The following is a 16566-nucleotide window of genomic DNA, read 5'->3' as shown; positions in this document are numbered from 1 at the left end:
AATGCTGCAATAATCATAGGGTTGCATGTATCCCTTTGAATAAGTGCTTTTGTATTTTTTGGTAAATATCAGTAGTGTGATTACTGGATTATAGGGTAGTTCTGTTTTTAACTTTTTGAGGAAACCATACCATTTCCCACAGTGGTTGTACCAGTTTGCACTCCCACCAATAGAGCATGAGGGTTCCTATTTCTCCATATCCTCTCCAACACTTGTTGTTTCTTATGCTTTACAAGAGGATATCTTTTTGTGGTTTTGATCTGCACTTCCCTGATGATGAGTAATATTGAGCATCTTTTCATGTAACTGTTGGCCTTCTGTATCTCTTCAATGGAGATATGTCTACTCATGTCTTCTAACCATTTTTTTAAATTGGATTATTTGCTTTTTGGGTTGTATCAGTTCTTTTTTTTTTTTAAGGTTTTATTTATTTATTTGACAGAAAGAGATCACAGGTAGGCAGAGAGGCAGGCAGAGAAGGGGGCGAGCAGGTTCCCCGCTGAGCAGAGAGCCCAATTCGGGGCTTGATCCCAGGACCCTGGGATCATGACATGAGCTGAAGGCAGAGGCTTTAACACACTGAGCTACCCAGGTTTTCCGGGTTGTATCAGTTCTTTACACATTTTAAACATTAACCCTTTATTGGATATGTCATTTGCAGATAATCTTCTCCCATTCAGTTAGGTTGTTTTTAGTATTGTTGATTGTTTCCTTTGCTCTACAGAAGCTTCTTGTTTTGAGGTGGTCCCAAGAGTTCATTTTTGCTTTTGTTTCCCTTGCCTCAGGAGACATATCCAGAAAAATATTGCTATGGTCAATGCCAGAGAAATTACTGCCTTGCTTTCTTCTAGGATTTTTATGGTTTCAGGTCTCACAATTAGGTCTTTAATCCATTTTGAATTTTCTTTGTATATGGTGTAAGCCAATAGTATAGTTTCATTCTTTTGCAAGTAGCCATCTAGTTCTCCCAAAATGATTTGTTGAAGAAGCTGTCTTTTTCCCATTGCATATTCTTTCTTCCTTTGTCAGAGAGTAATTGGCCTTATAAACATGGGTTTATTTCTGGGCTTTCTATTCTATTCCATTGATCTATATGCCTATTTTTGTGAAAGAACCATACTGTTTTGATTACCACAGCTTTGCAATATAATTTTAAGTCTGGAATTGTGATAATTCCAGTTTTGTTCTTCTTTTTCTTTTTTAAAATGATTTATTTATTTGAGAGATGGGGGAGGGGCAGAGAGGAACTTAAACAGACTCTGAGCTGAGAGTGGAGCCAATGTGGAGCTTGATCTCACAACCCTTTAAGACTGTACCACCTAGGTACCCTTGTTCTTTTTTCAAGATTGTTTTGGCTATTCAGGGTCTTCTGTACTTCCATACAAATTTTCGGACTCTTTGATCTAGTTCTGTGAAAAATGTTGTTGGTATTTTGACAGGGATAGCATTAAACCTGTAGGTTGCTTTGGGTGGTATGGACATTGTTAATTAACAACATTTGTTCTTCCAATCCATGAGTGTGGGTTATCTTTCCAATTGTTTGTGTTGTCTTCAACATCTTTCATTAACATTTTATAATTTTCAGAGTACAGGTCTTTTACCTCCTTGGTTAAGTTTATTCCTAGGTATTTTATTATCTTTAGTGAAATTGTAAATGGGGTTGCTTTCTTAATTTCTCTTTATGTTGCTTCATTATTAGTATATAAAAATGTCATGGATTTCCTTACACTGATTTTGTATACTGCAACTTTATTGAATTCATTTATAAGTTTTAGCAGTTTTTGGTGTAATCTTTAGGGTTTTCTATCATTGTATGTCTCCAAAGAGTGAAAATTTTTACTTCTTCCTTACCAATTTGGATGCTTTGCAATCCTCCCTTTTGTCTGATTGCTGTGACTAGGATTTCCAATACTGTTATATAATAGTGGTAAGAGTGGACTGCCCTATCTTGTTTCTGATCTTAGGGGGAAAGCTCTCAGTTTTTCACCGTTGAGTATGATGTTAGTTGTTGGTATTCATATACCGCCTTTATTATGCTGTGGTATGTTCCTTCTAATCCTACTTCATTGAGGTTGTTTTAATTTTTTTTAATTTTATATTTTTATTATTTATTATTTTAAAAGATTTTTGTTTATTTATTTGACAGAGACACAGTGAGAGAGGGAAAGCAGGGGGAGTTGCAGAGAGAAAGAGAGAAGCAGGCTTCCTGCTGAGCAAGGAGCCCAATGTGGGGCTCCATCCCAGGACTCTGGGATCATGACCCGAGCTGAAGGCAGACGCTGAACAACTGAGCCACCCAGGCACCCCTGTTGAGGTTTTTAAAAATCATGAATGGATGTTGTACTTTGTCAAGTGCTTTTTCTGCATCTGTTGAAATGATCATATGGTTTTTATCCCTTCTTTTATTGATGTGATGTATCACATTGATGGACTTGCAATTATTGAACCACCCTTGCATTCCAAGGATAAATCCCACTTAATAGTGCTGAATGATTTTTTAAAATGTATCATTGGAATTGGTTTCCTAATATTTTCCTGAGGATTTTTGCATCTATGTTCATCAGAGATATTGGCTTGCAATTCTCTTTTTTTGTAGTGTTTTTATCTGGGTTTGGGATCGGTATAACTTTGGTTTCATGGAGTGAATTAGGAAGTTTTCCTTCCTTTCCTAATTTTTGGAATAGTTTGAGAAGAATAGGTATTAACTGAATATTTGGTAGAATTCACCTGGGAAGCCATCTGGCCCTGGACTTTTGTTTGCTGGGAATTTTTTGATTACTGATTCAATCCCATTCCTAGTAATCAGACTATTCAAATTTTCTATTTCTCGCTGATTCAACTTGGGAAGATTATATGTTTCTAGGAATTTATCCATTTCCTCTAGATTGTCCCATTTATTGGCATGTAACTTTTCATAATATTCTTTTACAATCTTTTATATTTCTGTGGTATCAGTTATTTTTCTCAGGTTTCATTTCTGATTTTATTTATTTGAGTCCTCCTTTTTTTTAATGAGTCTGGCTGAAGGTTTATTGATCTTGTTGACCTTTTCAAAGAATCAACTCCTGGTTTCATTGATCTGTTCTATTATTTTTTTAGTTCCTATTTTCCTTATTTCCCCTCTAATCTTTATTATCTCCTCCTTCTATGAGTTTTGGGATTTGTTTGTTGCTCTACTTCTAGTTCTGTTAGATGTAAGATTAGATTGAGATTTTTCTTGCTTCTCAAGGTATTCTTGTATTGTTACAAACTTCGCTCTTAGAACAGCATTTGCTATATCCCAAAGATTTTGGACCTTTGTGTATTCATTTTCATGTAATATTTTCATTTGTCTCTTTGTGCTACACCCCAAAGATTCTGGGCCATTTTGTTTTCATTTTCATTTGCCTCTTTGTGGTTTTTTTTTTTTGTCTTTGATTTCTTGGTTGACCCCTTCATTGTTTAGTCACGTGTTTTTTAAACTCCATGTGTTTGTGTGTTTTCCGGGTTTTTTCTTGTGGCTGATTTCTAGTTTCATAGCATTGTGGTGAGAAAAGATGTATGGTATGACTTTGTTCTTTTTGTATTTGTTGAGACTTGGTTTGTGGCCTAATATGTGATCTATTCTGGAGAACATTTCATGTACACTTGAAAAGAACGTGCATTCTGCTCTTTTAGGGTGGAACATTCTGAATATATCTGTTAGATCCATTTGGCCCAATGTGTCATTCAAAGACATTGTTTCCTTGTTGATATTCTGTTTGGATGATCTATATATTGATGAAAGTGGGTTGTTAAAGTACCCTACCATTATTGTATTGCTACTGATTAGTTCCTTTATGTTTGTTATTAACCGTCTTACATACTTGGGTGCTCCCATGTTGGATGCATAAATATTTAGAATTGTTTTATCTCCTTGTTGGATTGTACCATATATGACAACATAGTGTCCTACTTTGTCTCTTGTTACAGTCCTTGTTTTAAAGTCTATTTTTACTACACAATTATCACTACTGTGGCTTTCTTTCTACTTCCACTTGCATGATAAATATTTCTCCATCCTCTCACTTTCAATCTGGAAGTGACTTTAGGTCTAAAATGAATCTCTTGTGGGCAGCATATAGATCATGATTTTCTTATCCATTCCATCACCCTATGTCTTTTGATTGGAGCATTTAGTCCATTTACATTCAGATATAATTGTGGATATGTGTGTATTTTTTGGTACTTTGTTATTGTGTTATGGTTGTTTTTGTAGTTCCTCTCTGTTCCTTCTCTTGCTCTCTTCTCTCATGATTTGTTGGCTTTCTTTGGCAAAATACTTGGGTTCCTTACTCTTAATTTTTTGCATATCTGATACTATTTTTTGATTTGTGGTCATATATATATATATATATATATATATATATATATATATATATAATCTTCTACATATAGCCGTCTATGTTAAGCTGAGAGTCACCTAATTTTGAACTCATTCTTTACTCCTCTCCCCTCCATGTTTCAGATATTTGGTATAATATTTTAAATCATTTTATTTTGCACTTCTCTTGCCTGATTCTTACAGATATACTTAATTTTTTGTTTTTCTGCTCCCTATTTTCCTTCCTTATTTATGGTTTTTGTTTTCCACTTACTGAGTCCCCCTTAATAGTCTTGTAGGGCTGGTTTAGTGGTCATGAATTCTTTTAACTTTTGTCTGTCTGGAAAACTCTTTATATTTCCCCTATTCTGAATGATAGCCTTGCTGGATAGAGTATTCTTGCATTGCAGATTTTTCCCTTTCAAAACTTTGAATATATGGTGTCACTTTCTTCTGTCCTGCAAAGTTTCTGCAGAAAATCAGCTGATAGCTTTATGGGGTTTCCTTTATATGTAACTGTCTTCTTTTCTCTTGCAACCTTTAAAATTATTTCTTTATCACTATTTTGTGCTATTTTAATTACTATGTGTCCTGGTGTGGCCTTTTTTGGGTTGAATTTGTTGGGAGATCTCTATTTCCCTCCCCAGATTCAGGAGGTTTTAAGCTCTTATTTCTTCAAATAAATTTTCTGCTTTCCCCTCTCTTCTCTTTCTGGGATCCTTATAATGTGAATGCTATTGGGCTTGATGGAGTCACTGAATTCTCTAAGTCTATTTTCATTATGCAGTATTTGTTTGTTTCTCACCCATTCAGCCTCATTACTTCCCATTACTCTATCCTTCAGGTTACTTATATGTTCCTCTGCTTCCTGTAGCCTACTATTATTTCATCTAGTATATATTTTTAAAGATTTTATTTATTTGACAGAGAGAGAGAGAGAGATCACAAGTAGGCAGAGAGAGAAGGGGAAGCAGATTCCCCACTGAGCAGAGAGCCTGATGTGGGGTTCAATCCCAGGACCCTGAGATCATGACCCGAGCTGAAGGCAGAGTAACCCACTGAGCCACCCAAGCACCCCTTATCTAGTATATTTTTTAAAATATTTTATTTATTGGGGTGCCTGGGTGGCTCAGTGGGTTAAGCCACTGCCTTTGGCTCAGGTCATGATCCCAGGGTCCTGGGATCGAGTCCCGCATCGGGCTTTCTGCTGAGTGGAGAGCCTGCTTTTCTCTCTTTTTCTCTCTCTCTGCCTGCCTCTCTGCCTACTTGTGATCTCTCTCTATCAAATAAATAAATAAAATCTTAAAAAAATATATATTTTTAAATTTATTTATTCATGAGAGATGGGAGGTGGGGGAGAAAGGTGGAGGCAGAGAGAGAAGTAGACTTCCCACAGAGCAGGGAGCCTATATGCTACTTGATCCCAGGACCCCAGGACCATGACCTGAGCTGAAGTCAGATGCTCAACTGATTGAGACACCAAGCTGCCCCCATCTAGTGTACTTTTAATTTTACTTATTGAGTTCTTCATCTCTGATATGTTATTTTTATCTCTTTGTCAAAGGTCACACTGATGTCCTCCACCCTCTTCTGAAGTTCACTGAGAATCTTTATGATCATTACTTGAAATTCTTTATCAGGCATTTGACTTATTTCTGTTTTGCTTAGATCTCCTGGTGTGATTTTGTCCTGTACTTTCATTTGAGACACATTCTTCTGTCTCCTTTTGCCTACATCTCTGTGTCTGTTTCTATGTGTTAGGCAAATCAGCTACATCTTTCGCTCTTAAAAGTAGTGACTTAATGAAGAAGTCCTGTAGTGCCCTGCAGGGCGGTGTCCCCAGTTCACCAGAATCTGGCACTTCCAAGGATTCTCTTATGTGTATTGCTTGCATCCTGCTGTTGTGTCTAAGTTGCTTTTTTTTTTTTTTTTCAGTTCAGACATCTGTGCTGACTCTGACTATTGTGGTCTGTGCTTGCTCTCTGTGGTGTTAGTGAGAACCCAGCAGGCCAGCTCCTAGGGAGCATGACCACAGAAGGGCCCAGGGGCAAGACAGGGTGTTAGCAAATTTACACTGAGCCCATAGTCCTAAACCAGTCCCCTGAAGCACAGTGGCTGTGGTGGTCTGCAGTGTGTGGTGATGGCCAGAGGCATATTCTCCATGTGGACAGGGTACAAGCACATTAAAATCTGCAATTAGCCCAGGGCTGAGGCCAGTATGCTTGGAGTGGGAAAGTCCTCAGGAGAACACATGGGTGGGGAGCACTGCTAGCAGGTCAGATAGCAAGTGTTTGTATAGTGCATCCTTCCACAAGTGGCTCTGTTTATACTGGGGATGGAGAGGAAAATGGCACCTACCAGCTCCTTTGGTCCCAGAGAAGTCCCCCAACACAGTCTGAAACCAGCATAAACAAATTTCCTCCCGTTTTCCCTAGGTATTATGGAAACTATTGCTTCTATGTTGCCTCTCCATAGGCTACTATCTCTTTAAGAGTGGGGACCCGGCTATCACTCCTGGCTTGCCCAATGCTAAGCCAGCTGCCTTTTAAGCTCCAGGCTCCAAGTCCCACTGGTTATACAAACTCACATAATTCAGCCCCTCTGGTTTTCAAAGCCAGATGTTATGGTGTTTCATCTTCCCTGTGTGGGCTCCCTGGTGCAAGGGACCATATCTTTCCTCCTCTTCATGCCACAGCTCCTTCCTTACTGAGGGGAGCTCCTGACTACCATTTCTGCCATTTTAACCTCTTGGACCCAGCTTGTTCTCTACATTTAGTTGTGGAGTTTGTTCTACCAGATTTCAGATTGCTCTCCAGTTTATCTACAAGAATGTGAGTAATATCTAGTTGTAAATTGGGCCCAGGTGAACTTAAGGCCCTCCTACTCTGCCATCTTCCCAAGCTCCTTTCATGAACATTATTCTATTTTATTTTATTTTTTATTAACATATAATGTATTATTTGCTTCAAGGGTACAGGTCTGTGAATCATCAGTCTTACACAATTCACAGCACTCACCATAGCACATACCCTCCCCAATGTCCATAACCCAGCCACCCTATCCCTCCCCTCCCCATCCCCCAGCCACCCTCAGTTTGTTTCCTGAGATTTAGAGTCTCTTATGGTTTATCTCCCTCCCCAGTCCCATCTTGTTTCATTTTTTCCCTCCCTACCCCCCACAACCCCCTGCCCTGCTTCTCAAATTCCTCATATCAGAGAGATCATATGATAATTGTCTTTCTCTGATTGACTGATTTCACTCAGCATAATACCCTCTAGTTTCATCCATATTGTTGCAAATGGCAAAATTTCATTTCCTTTGATGGCTGCATAGTATTCCATTGCATGCATATGTGTGTGTGTGTGTGTGTGTGTGTGTGTGTGTGTATGACATCTTCTTTATCCATTCATCTGTTTATGGACATCTAGGTTCTTTCCATAGTTTGGCTATTGTGGACATTGATGCTATAAACATTCAGGTGCATGTGCCCAATTGGATTACTCATTTGTATCTTTGGGGTATATACTCAGTAGTGCAATTGTTAGGTCATAGGGTAGTTCCATTTTCAACTTTTTGAGGAACCTTCATACTGTTTTCCAGAGTGGCTGCATCCCCACCAACAGTGTAGGAGGGTTCCCTTTTCTCCACATCCTCGCCAACATCTATCGTTTCCTGACTTGTTGATTTTAGTCATTCTGACAGGTGTGAGGTGGTATCTCTCTCTCTCTCTCTTTTTTTTTAAAGATTTTATTTATTTATTTATTTGTCAGAGAGAGAGTGAGAGAGCGCGATAGTGCACAAGCAGGCAGAGTGGCAGGCAGAGGAGGAGAGAGAAGCAGGCTCCCTGCCGGGCAAGGAGCTTGATGTGGGACTCACTCCTAGGACCCTGGGATCATGACCTGAGCCGAAGGCAGCGGCTTAACCAACTGAGCCACCCAGGCGTCCCAAGTGAGGTGGTATCTCATTGTGGTTTTGATTCGTATTTCCCTGATGCCAAGTGATGTTGAGCATTTTTTCATGTGTCTGCTGGCCATTTGGATGTCTCCTTTGGAGAAATGTCTGTTCATGTCTTCTGCCCATTTCTTGACTGGGTTATTTGTTCTTTGTGTGTTCAGTTTGATAAGTTCTTTATAGATTGTGGATACTAGCCCTTTATCTGTTGAGACATTTGCAAATGTCTTCTCCCATTCTGTAGGTTGTCTTTTGGTTTTGTTGACTGTTTCCTTTGCTTGTGCAAAAGCTTTTTTATCTTGATGAAGTCCCAATAGCTCATTTTTGCCTTTGTTTCCCTTGCCTTTGGAGTCATGTCTAGCCAGAAGTTGCTGTGGGCTGAAGTCACAGAGATTGCTGCCCGTGTTCTCCTCTAGGATTTTGATGGGATTCTGGTCTCAAACTGAGGTCTTTCATCAATTTTTAGTCTATTTTTGTGTACAGTATAAGAAAATGGTCCAGTTTCATTCTTCTGCATATGGTTGTCCAATTTTACCAAAACCATTTGTTGAAGAGACTATCTTTTTTTGCATTGGATATTCTTTCCAGCTTTGTTAAAGATTAGTTGGCCATAGAGTTGAAGGTCGATCCCTGGGTTCTCTATTCTGTTCCATTGATCTGTGTGTCTGTTTTTGTGTCAGTACCATACTGTCTTGATGATTACAGCTTTGTAATATAGCTTGAAGTCTGGAAATGTGATGCTACCAGCTTTGATTTTCTTAAAATGGAGATTTTAATGTTATGTGAGCATTCTTCTTTATCCACTCATCTATTGATGAAAATTTGGGCTGCTTCCATATCTTGACTATTGTAAATAATGCTGCAATAAACACAGGGGTGCATTTATCCTTTTGAATTATTATTTTTCACTTATTTGGGTAAATACCCAGTAGCAAAATTGCTGGATCATATGGTATTTCGATTTTTAATTTTTTATGGAACCTCCCTACTGTTTTCCACAGTGAGTGCCCCAACTTACATTCCCACCAACAGTGCACGAGTGCTCCCTTTTCTCCACATCCTTACCAACACTTGTTATTTCTTGTCTTTTTTTATATTAGTCATTCTAACTGGGGTGAGGTGATATCTTATGGGGGTTGTGATTTGTACTTTCCTGATGATTAATAAGGTTGAGCATCTTTTCATCTCTCTGTTGGCTATTGGTATGTCTTCTTTGGAGAAATGTTTATTCGGGTCCTCTGCCCATTTTTAATCAGATTACTTGTTTGTTTGTTTGATGTTGAGAACAAGCTGGTAGTTGCCAGAGGGGAGGGTTGTAGGAGAATGGGCAAAATAGCTGAAGGGGATTAAGAGGTACAAAATTGCAGTTATAAACTAAGTCATGAAGATGAAAAGTATAGCATGGGGAATATTGTCAGTAACATTGTAATAATATTGTATGACTACACTTATCATGGTGAGCATTGAGTAATGCACAGAATTGTTGAATCAATATGTTGTACACCTGAAACTAATATAACATTGTATGTTAATTATACTTCAATTTTAAAAACCTGAGTTGAATTGAAAGTTGTAGTGAGCCCTAAAATTAAGTCAAAATGAGAGCAAGTGAAATATGATTAAAAATTATCCTTGAAAACTAAATATCTACTTTTAATTAAATGTTTTCTGTTGAGTATTTTTAAAAAGGATTGGTTAGGGATACCTGGGTGGCTCAGCTGGTTAAGCGGCTACCCTTGGCTCAGGTCATGATCCTATGATCCTGGGATTGAGTCCTGCATCAGGCTCCTTGCTCAGCAGGGAGCCTGCTTCTCTCTCTGACTGCCACCTGCTTCTCCCTCTGCCTGCCACTCCCCCTGCTTGTGCGCTTTCTCTCTCTCTCTCTAATTAAAAAAAAAAAAAAAAAGGATTGGTTAAATAAACTACAATAACCTACTCAGTGACATATAGAGGGGTCACAGAGTCTAGAAACACCGATTCATAAAAAATCAGAATTACCCCCTTCGTTGCTTCTTCAACAGAGGGGGCGATGAAACAAATGCCATAATCAATTGAGGCAATACACTTCTGATGCATATGTTGAGATTGTTGGAAATGCTGCATTTATGAACCATGTTCATTAGAATTTGCACAGTTCATTAAACTGTACATTGCTAATAAAGGACAACACACTGAGTGAATCATATTGATATGACATTGTAATATATCAATAAATCAGTTGCTATGTATATTTGTCTATTTTTCCAGATTTTATGGCCCCTCTTTATTATGCTGTTCTAATAAGAAGAAAGATCTGTTAGTATTGCCACAGAAAGACCACAATTTATTAATGGAAAAAATTATAGCGTACAATGCTTCTTATGCCAGTTTTGTAAAAACATGTGTGTATTTGTATATGCATAATAAAAATTCTGGGCTCTCACATTTTAGTTCCGTATTTTTTTCTTTTTTTCTGAGCCTTTATTTCCTTTTTAATCAGAAAACCAATATAAATTTCCATTATGGGGGTGCCTGGGTGGCTCAGTGGGTTAAGCCTCTGCCTTCAGCTCAGGTCATGATCCCAGGGTCTTGGGATTAAGCCCCTCATCGGGCTCTCTGCTCAGCAGGGAGCCTGCTTCCCCCACTCTTTCTCTGCCTGCCTCTCTGCCTACTTGTGATCTCTGTCTGTCAAATAAATAAATAAATAAATAATCTTATAAATTTCCATTATGAAAATCTTGAACAAACAAAGCCGAAGTCATGTTTGAGGTTGAGTGTTTTCAATGTCTATTAAACCGGCCAATGCTTATTCCAAGCCGTCTCTGTGTGAATACTGGGACTGAGACAGAAGGGAAAGAGGTATTAGTAAAAGAATCCTAAAAGTGAAGATGAAAGTCTTCAGGTCTTGAGATAGGGAAAAAGAGGGGTAGCTCTCTTTGTAAAATTGAGTAGAAGAGTCAGGATATAAAGAACTTAGACCTACCTGGAGGGAAGGGAAGGTGATCAGTATACTGGATTTTGTTTTCTTCACACATTTCTCTGACCTCTAATTGTGCCTAATTCCAATGAAGGGTACAGGAGATGTTGGTGGTATGAATTCTTCATCCTCCTTTCACTTTTCAGACTCAGACTCAGGGCAGATTAAGTATTAATAAGCAAGAGGAATAAGAGAACAGGGTATTTCTGCAGGCCCTATCTAGTCGTCAGCTCATCTATGGCCCAAGTCTGTAGGAACTTTTTCAACCTGTCACACTGGGAATACATGAAGTTTTACTCTCCCTAGATTACCCCTTGCATGAGGGTTAGGTTTGTTTTTTGTTTTTGTTTTTTAAATTTTATTTATTTGACAGAAAGAGATCACAAGTAGGCAGAGAGGCAGGCAGAGAGAGAGGGGAAAGCAGGCTCCCTGCTTAGCAGAGAACCCAATGTGGGACTCGATCCCAGGACCCTGGGATCATGAACTGAGCTGAAGGCAGAGGCTTAACCCACTGAGCCACCCAGGCGCCCACGGGTTAGGTTTTATTACTGTCATTCTTCCCAGATCCCACTTACAATTTCAGAGCTTGGGGGTTTGTTTGTTTTTATGTTTGTTTTTTATATAATTGTCTTCTGTCTTCCTAACTTCTCTCTATCTTCCTGAGCAACTTCTCCAATGTTCTTTGTCCTCCCCTTGTCAGACACAAATGTAGTCAATATGAGGTCCATCATTTATGCAAAAATATAATTTCTATGACAACATGATGAGTTGTTTCTATATATATCCACATCTCATATAAAGAAATGTAAGGTTATTGATACATTCAATTAATACAGAAGACTACAATCACATTATAGATCAAATTGTGTATTGAAAGGGCCTGGTACACTGTAGGCCCAATTCAAAGGTTAGCTTCCTTCTAAAGAGAGAGTTAAAATATATATTGTTAATTCTAAAAGGAAACATTGCAATCTTGACATTGCCAAAGATTTCTAAAGACAAAAACTACTAACTATAAAAGAAAAAAATGATAAAGTAGAGTTTATAAAGAAAAACATGATAAATTGGACCTTATAAAAAAGATAAAACTTTCTGCTTTTCAAAAGATATTCTTAAGAAAGTTAAAAGGCAAACCAGAGACTGGAAGAAAATATCTGTAACACATATTTTTCAGAAAGGGGTTATATCTAGAACACATTTCAATTTTAAGAAGATGGGCAAAACAACTGAACGGACATTTCACAACATAAAATATATGAACAGCCAAAAGAACATTAGAAAAGAAAAAAAATGGCTCTATTAGTCAACAGGAAAATGTAAATTAAGGGTGCCTGGGTGGCTCAGTGGGTTAAGTCTCTGCCTTTGGCTCAGGTCATGATCTCAGGGTCCTGGGATCTGGGCACTCTGCTCAGCAGGATGCCTGCTTCTTCACCGCCAGCCCCCCACCCCACCCCCGCCTGCCTCTCTGCCTAGTTGTGATCTCTGTCAAATAAGTAAATAAAATCTTAAAAAAAAAAAAGAAGAACCAGACTTAAAAAAAAAAATCTTCAAAGGCTGAACTAGCAGTACAACAAGAGCTGCTGTAAAAAGAAAAAAAAGTTCTCATATTAAAAGGATATTAAAAAAAATCTAGGAACTGATTAGATCATATCTGGAAGATGATATTTAATTATTTCATCTCTTTGAGTCCATTTTGTTATTTGTAAAATGGGGATAATTAAAATACTTATTTAACAGGGTTTTTTGTGATTAAAAAAATAATATATTAAGGAGCTTAGAAGAATGTTCAAAAGGAAGCATTCAATAAATATTAGCCATAACAATATAGACTTAATTGAAAAATTTGATGTTCTAAAATATATGAATGGGTTAATATTATAAATTTATTTAATTATTTTTTATTTTTGTTTTCCTAAAGTGTATTCTAAATTTCCAAAGGTGATCTAAAGTTTTAGATATTTTAGATATCTAAAAGATCTTTAGATATCTAAAACATCTTTTAGATATCTAAAGATCTAAAATATTCTAGGTATTGTTGAACAAATTGAGTCTCACTATTTGTACTTTCCGAGATCATAGAAACTTTTTATATCTCCCTCATCAGGCTTCATCTTTTCATGCCATAGTTTTATTTGTATAGATGGATCATAAATTCTTCTGTTAATATTGGTAAGAACTAGCTAGAAGTAAGTATAGGAATTAAGTTTACCAAATCTGTGGGGGTATTGCTGTGTTTTAGATAAAATCTTTCTTTCTTTTTTATTTTACTTTATTTTATTTTTAATTTTTTTACTATTTTAAAATTTAAACTCTATATACTGTATTATTAATTTCAGAGGTAACATTCAATTATTCATCAATGTATATAATACCAGTGCTTATTACATCACATGCCCTCCTTATGGTCCATCACTCAGTACCCCATCCTCCACCCCCCCTCTATCAACCTTCAGTTTGTTTCCTATGATTAAGAGTCTCTTATGGTTAGATAAAAATCTTTCTTATAAAAATATAAATCATTAAGGAACTCTTTCTTTGGAGGTAAACCAACTGTTCTAGTTTTACTTTATTGTTTAGCTCCAACTTAAGCCTAAATTTAACAATGAGAATGGATTTTTTCTGGAGCATATGGAACTTATGCTAACTTTCTTTAATAGGGAATTATAGGAACATTTAATGACAAACATTTTCCTCACAATACCAACCAATAAATCTGTGGAAACTCTGATTTGTTGCCCATTAGAAGCAGAGAACAGTAATAATAGGATATTATTACTAACTTCAGAGGCATAGATATATAGGTGACCCTTGAATAACACAGGTTTGAACTATGTGGGTCCACTTATATGTGGATTTTTTTCAAAACATACTGGAAATTTTTTTTTCTTTTTTTTTTTTTTCATACTGGAAATTTTTTTGAGATTTGTGACAATTTGAAAAAACTTACAGGTGAACTGTGTAGCCTAAAAATATTGAAAAAATTAAAAAGTTAGGTATATCATAAGTGTATAAAATATATGCAGTTATTAGTCTACTTTATCATTTACTACCATAAACATATAAAAATCTATTATAAAAAGTTAAAATTTATCAAAACTTAGGTACACTTACAGACCGTACATGTATGCCACCCACAGTCAACAAATGTTAGTAGACATAAAGCTGCAGTATTAAATCATAATAGTATAAAATTAGCTGTAGTACATACTGTACTGCTTTAATAATTTTGTAGCTCCCTCCTATTGATATTTCAGTGAGCTCAAGTGTTGGAAGTATCCACTTAAAATATCTGATGATGCTAATCAACTCTGCATGCGCAGTTCATCTCTCTAGTAAATAAAAAGTGATCTCCCACAGTTCTTATGTATTTTTCATTGTGTTTGGTGCAATATCATAAACCTAGAATAACACTAAAGGACCCATACAAAGTGCCACTAATGATGCTGGAAATTCTCCCAAGAACCAAAGTCATGATATTATAAGAAAAAGTTAAATTGTTTGATATATGCAATAGACTGAGGTCTACAGCTGCAGTTATCACCATTTCAAGATAAATGAATTCAGTATACAGACCATTGTAAAAAAAAGAAAAGGAAATTTGTGAAGCCATTGCTGCAGCTATTCCAGCAGGCATGGAAGTTGTGCACTTCTTGCAAAAAAAATTTTTTTTAAGATTTTATTTATTTATTTATTTGAGAGAGAAAGAGGGCATGAGTTGGAGAGATAGGGAGAAAGAATCTGAAGCAGACTCCAAATAGATTGCAGAGACTGACTCGGGGTTCGATCCCACAACCAAGAGATCATGATCTGAGCCAAAACAAAGAGTTGGCTGCTTAACCAACTAAGCCACCCAGGTGCCCCACAAAATATCTTTTCACCTTTTATTGAAAATGCAGCTTTTGTGGGTACAGGATTGCTATAAGAAAGGCATAACTATAGACTCTGCTTCGAGAAAAACCAAAGTCATTACATGACAACTTAAAGCAAAAGGAAGCTGAAGGAGCTAAAGCTGGAGAATTCAATGTCAACAAAGGATGGTTTGATAATTTTAGAAAGACGTATAGCTCAAAAAGTGTCCAGATAATAGGAGAAGCAGCTTCTGCTGACCAAGAGGCAGCAGAGAAGTTCCCAGATGCTATTAAGAAAATCACCGAGGACAAAGGATATCTGCCTGATCAGGTTTTTAATAAAGATGAAAGTGCCCTATCCTGGAAAAAAAATACCAGAAAGGACATATATTACTAAGGAAAAGAAGTGAGCACCAGTATGTAAGGCAGGAAGGGATAGGTTAATTCTGCTGTTTTGTAAAAAATACAGTTGGGTTTACAATGAGGACTGCCCTTATCTATAAAGCTGCTACTCCCCAGTCCTTGAAGGGAAGAGATAACAGCTATCGGTCTTCTGGTTATACAAGAAGAAGGCCTGGACAATAAGAACACTTTTTCTGGATTGGTTCCATCAATACTTTGTCCCTAAAGTCAGGAAGAACGTTGCTAGTAAGGGACTGCCTTTTAAGGTTCTTTTGAAATTGAACAGTAACAACCCTTGGCCACCCAGAACCCTATGAGTTCAACACCAGAGGCCCTGAAGTATTCCACTTGCTCCTAAACACAACATCTCTAATTAAGCCTCTAAATCAGGGAGTCACAAAGATTTTTATGGCTCATTTCACACAATACTCTATGGAAAGAATTGACAACACTATGAAAGAGAACCCCAATAAAGAGAACAGATTCTGGAGGAATTACACCATTGCAGATGCCACTGCTGTTATAGAAAAAACCAAGAAAGTCATTAAGGCCCCAAACAATAAATTCCTGTGAAAACTGTGTCTAGATATTGTGCATGACTTGACAGGATTTATGACAGAGCCAATCAAGGAAATCATGAAAGAGGTCATGGATATGGCAAAAAAGATGGAAGGTGAAGGGTTTTAAGAAATGAATCTTGGAGAAATTCAAGAGCTAATAGGCACCATCCCAGAGGAATTAATAGAAGACAACTTGATGGAGCTGAGTGTTTCTGTACCAGTACCAGACAATGAGGAAGAAGACATAGAAAAAGCAGTGCCAAAAACCGAATTGACATTAGACAATACGGCAGTAGGGTTCTGCTTATTCATGACTGCTTTTAACTTCTTTTATGACATGGTCCCTTCTACAATAGGGCACTGAAACTAAACAAACAGTGAAAGAAGAATTGGTACCATATGGAAACATTTTTTAGAGAAATGAAAAAGTAAAAACACCAGACAGAAATTACGATGTATTTCTGTAAAGTTAAACCAAGTGTGCCTGCTTCTCCTGCCTCCCCTTCT

At 37.2% G+C, this 16566-nt stretch overlaps 1 protein-coding gene across 2 annotated transcripts in view; it reads right to left on the bottom strand.

The window, feature by feature from the left end:
• The window catches only part of ASIP (agouti signaling protein), a 133686-nt gene that overhangs the window by 103106 nt on the left and 14014 nt on the right, over positions 1–16566 (bottom strand). The window lies entirely within an intron of this gene.

Source organism: Mustela nivalis (genome assembly GCF_964662115.1).
Source record: "Mustela nivalis genome assembly, chromosome: 8".
Taxonomy (NCBI): domain Eukaryota; kingdom Metazoa; phylum Chordata; class Mammalia; order Carnivora; family Mustelidae; genus Mustela; species Mustela nivalis.
Note: the sequence above shows the minus strand (reverse complement) of the source record. Positions and strands in the feature narration are given on the sequence as shown.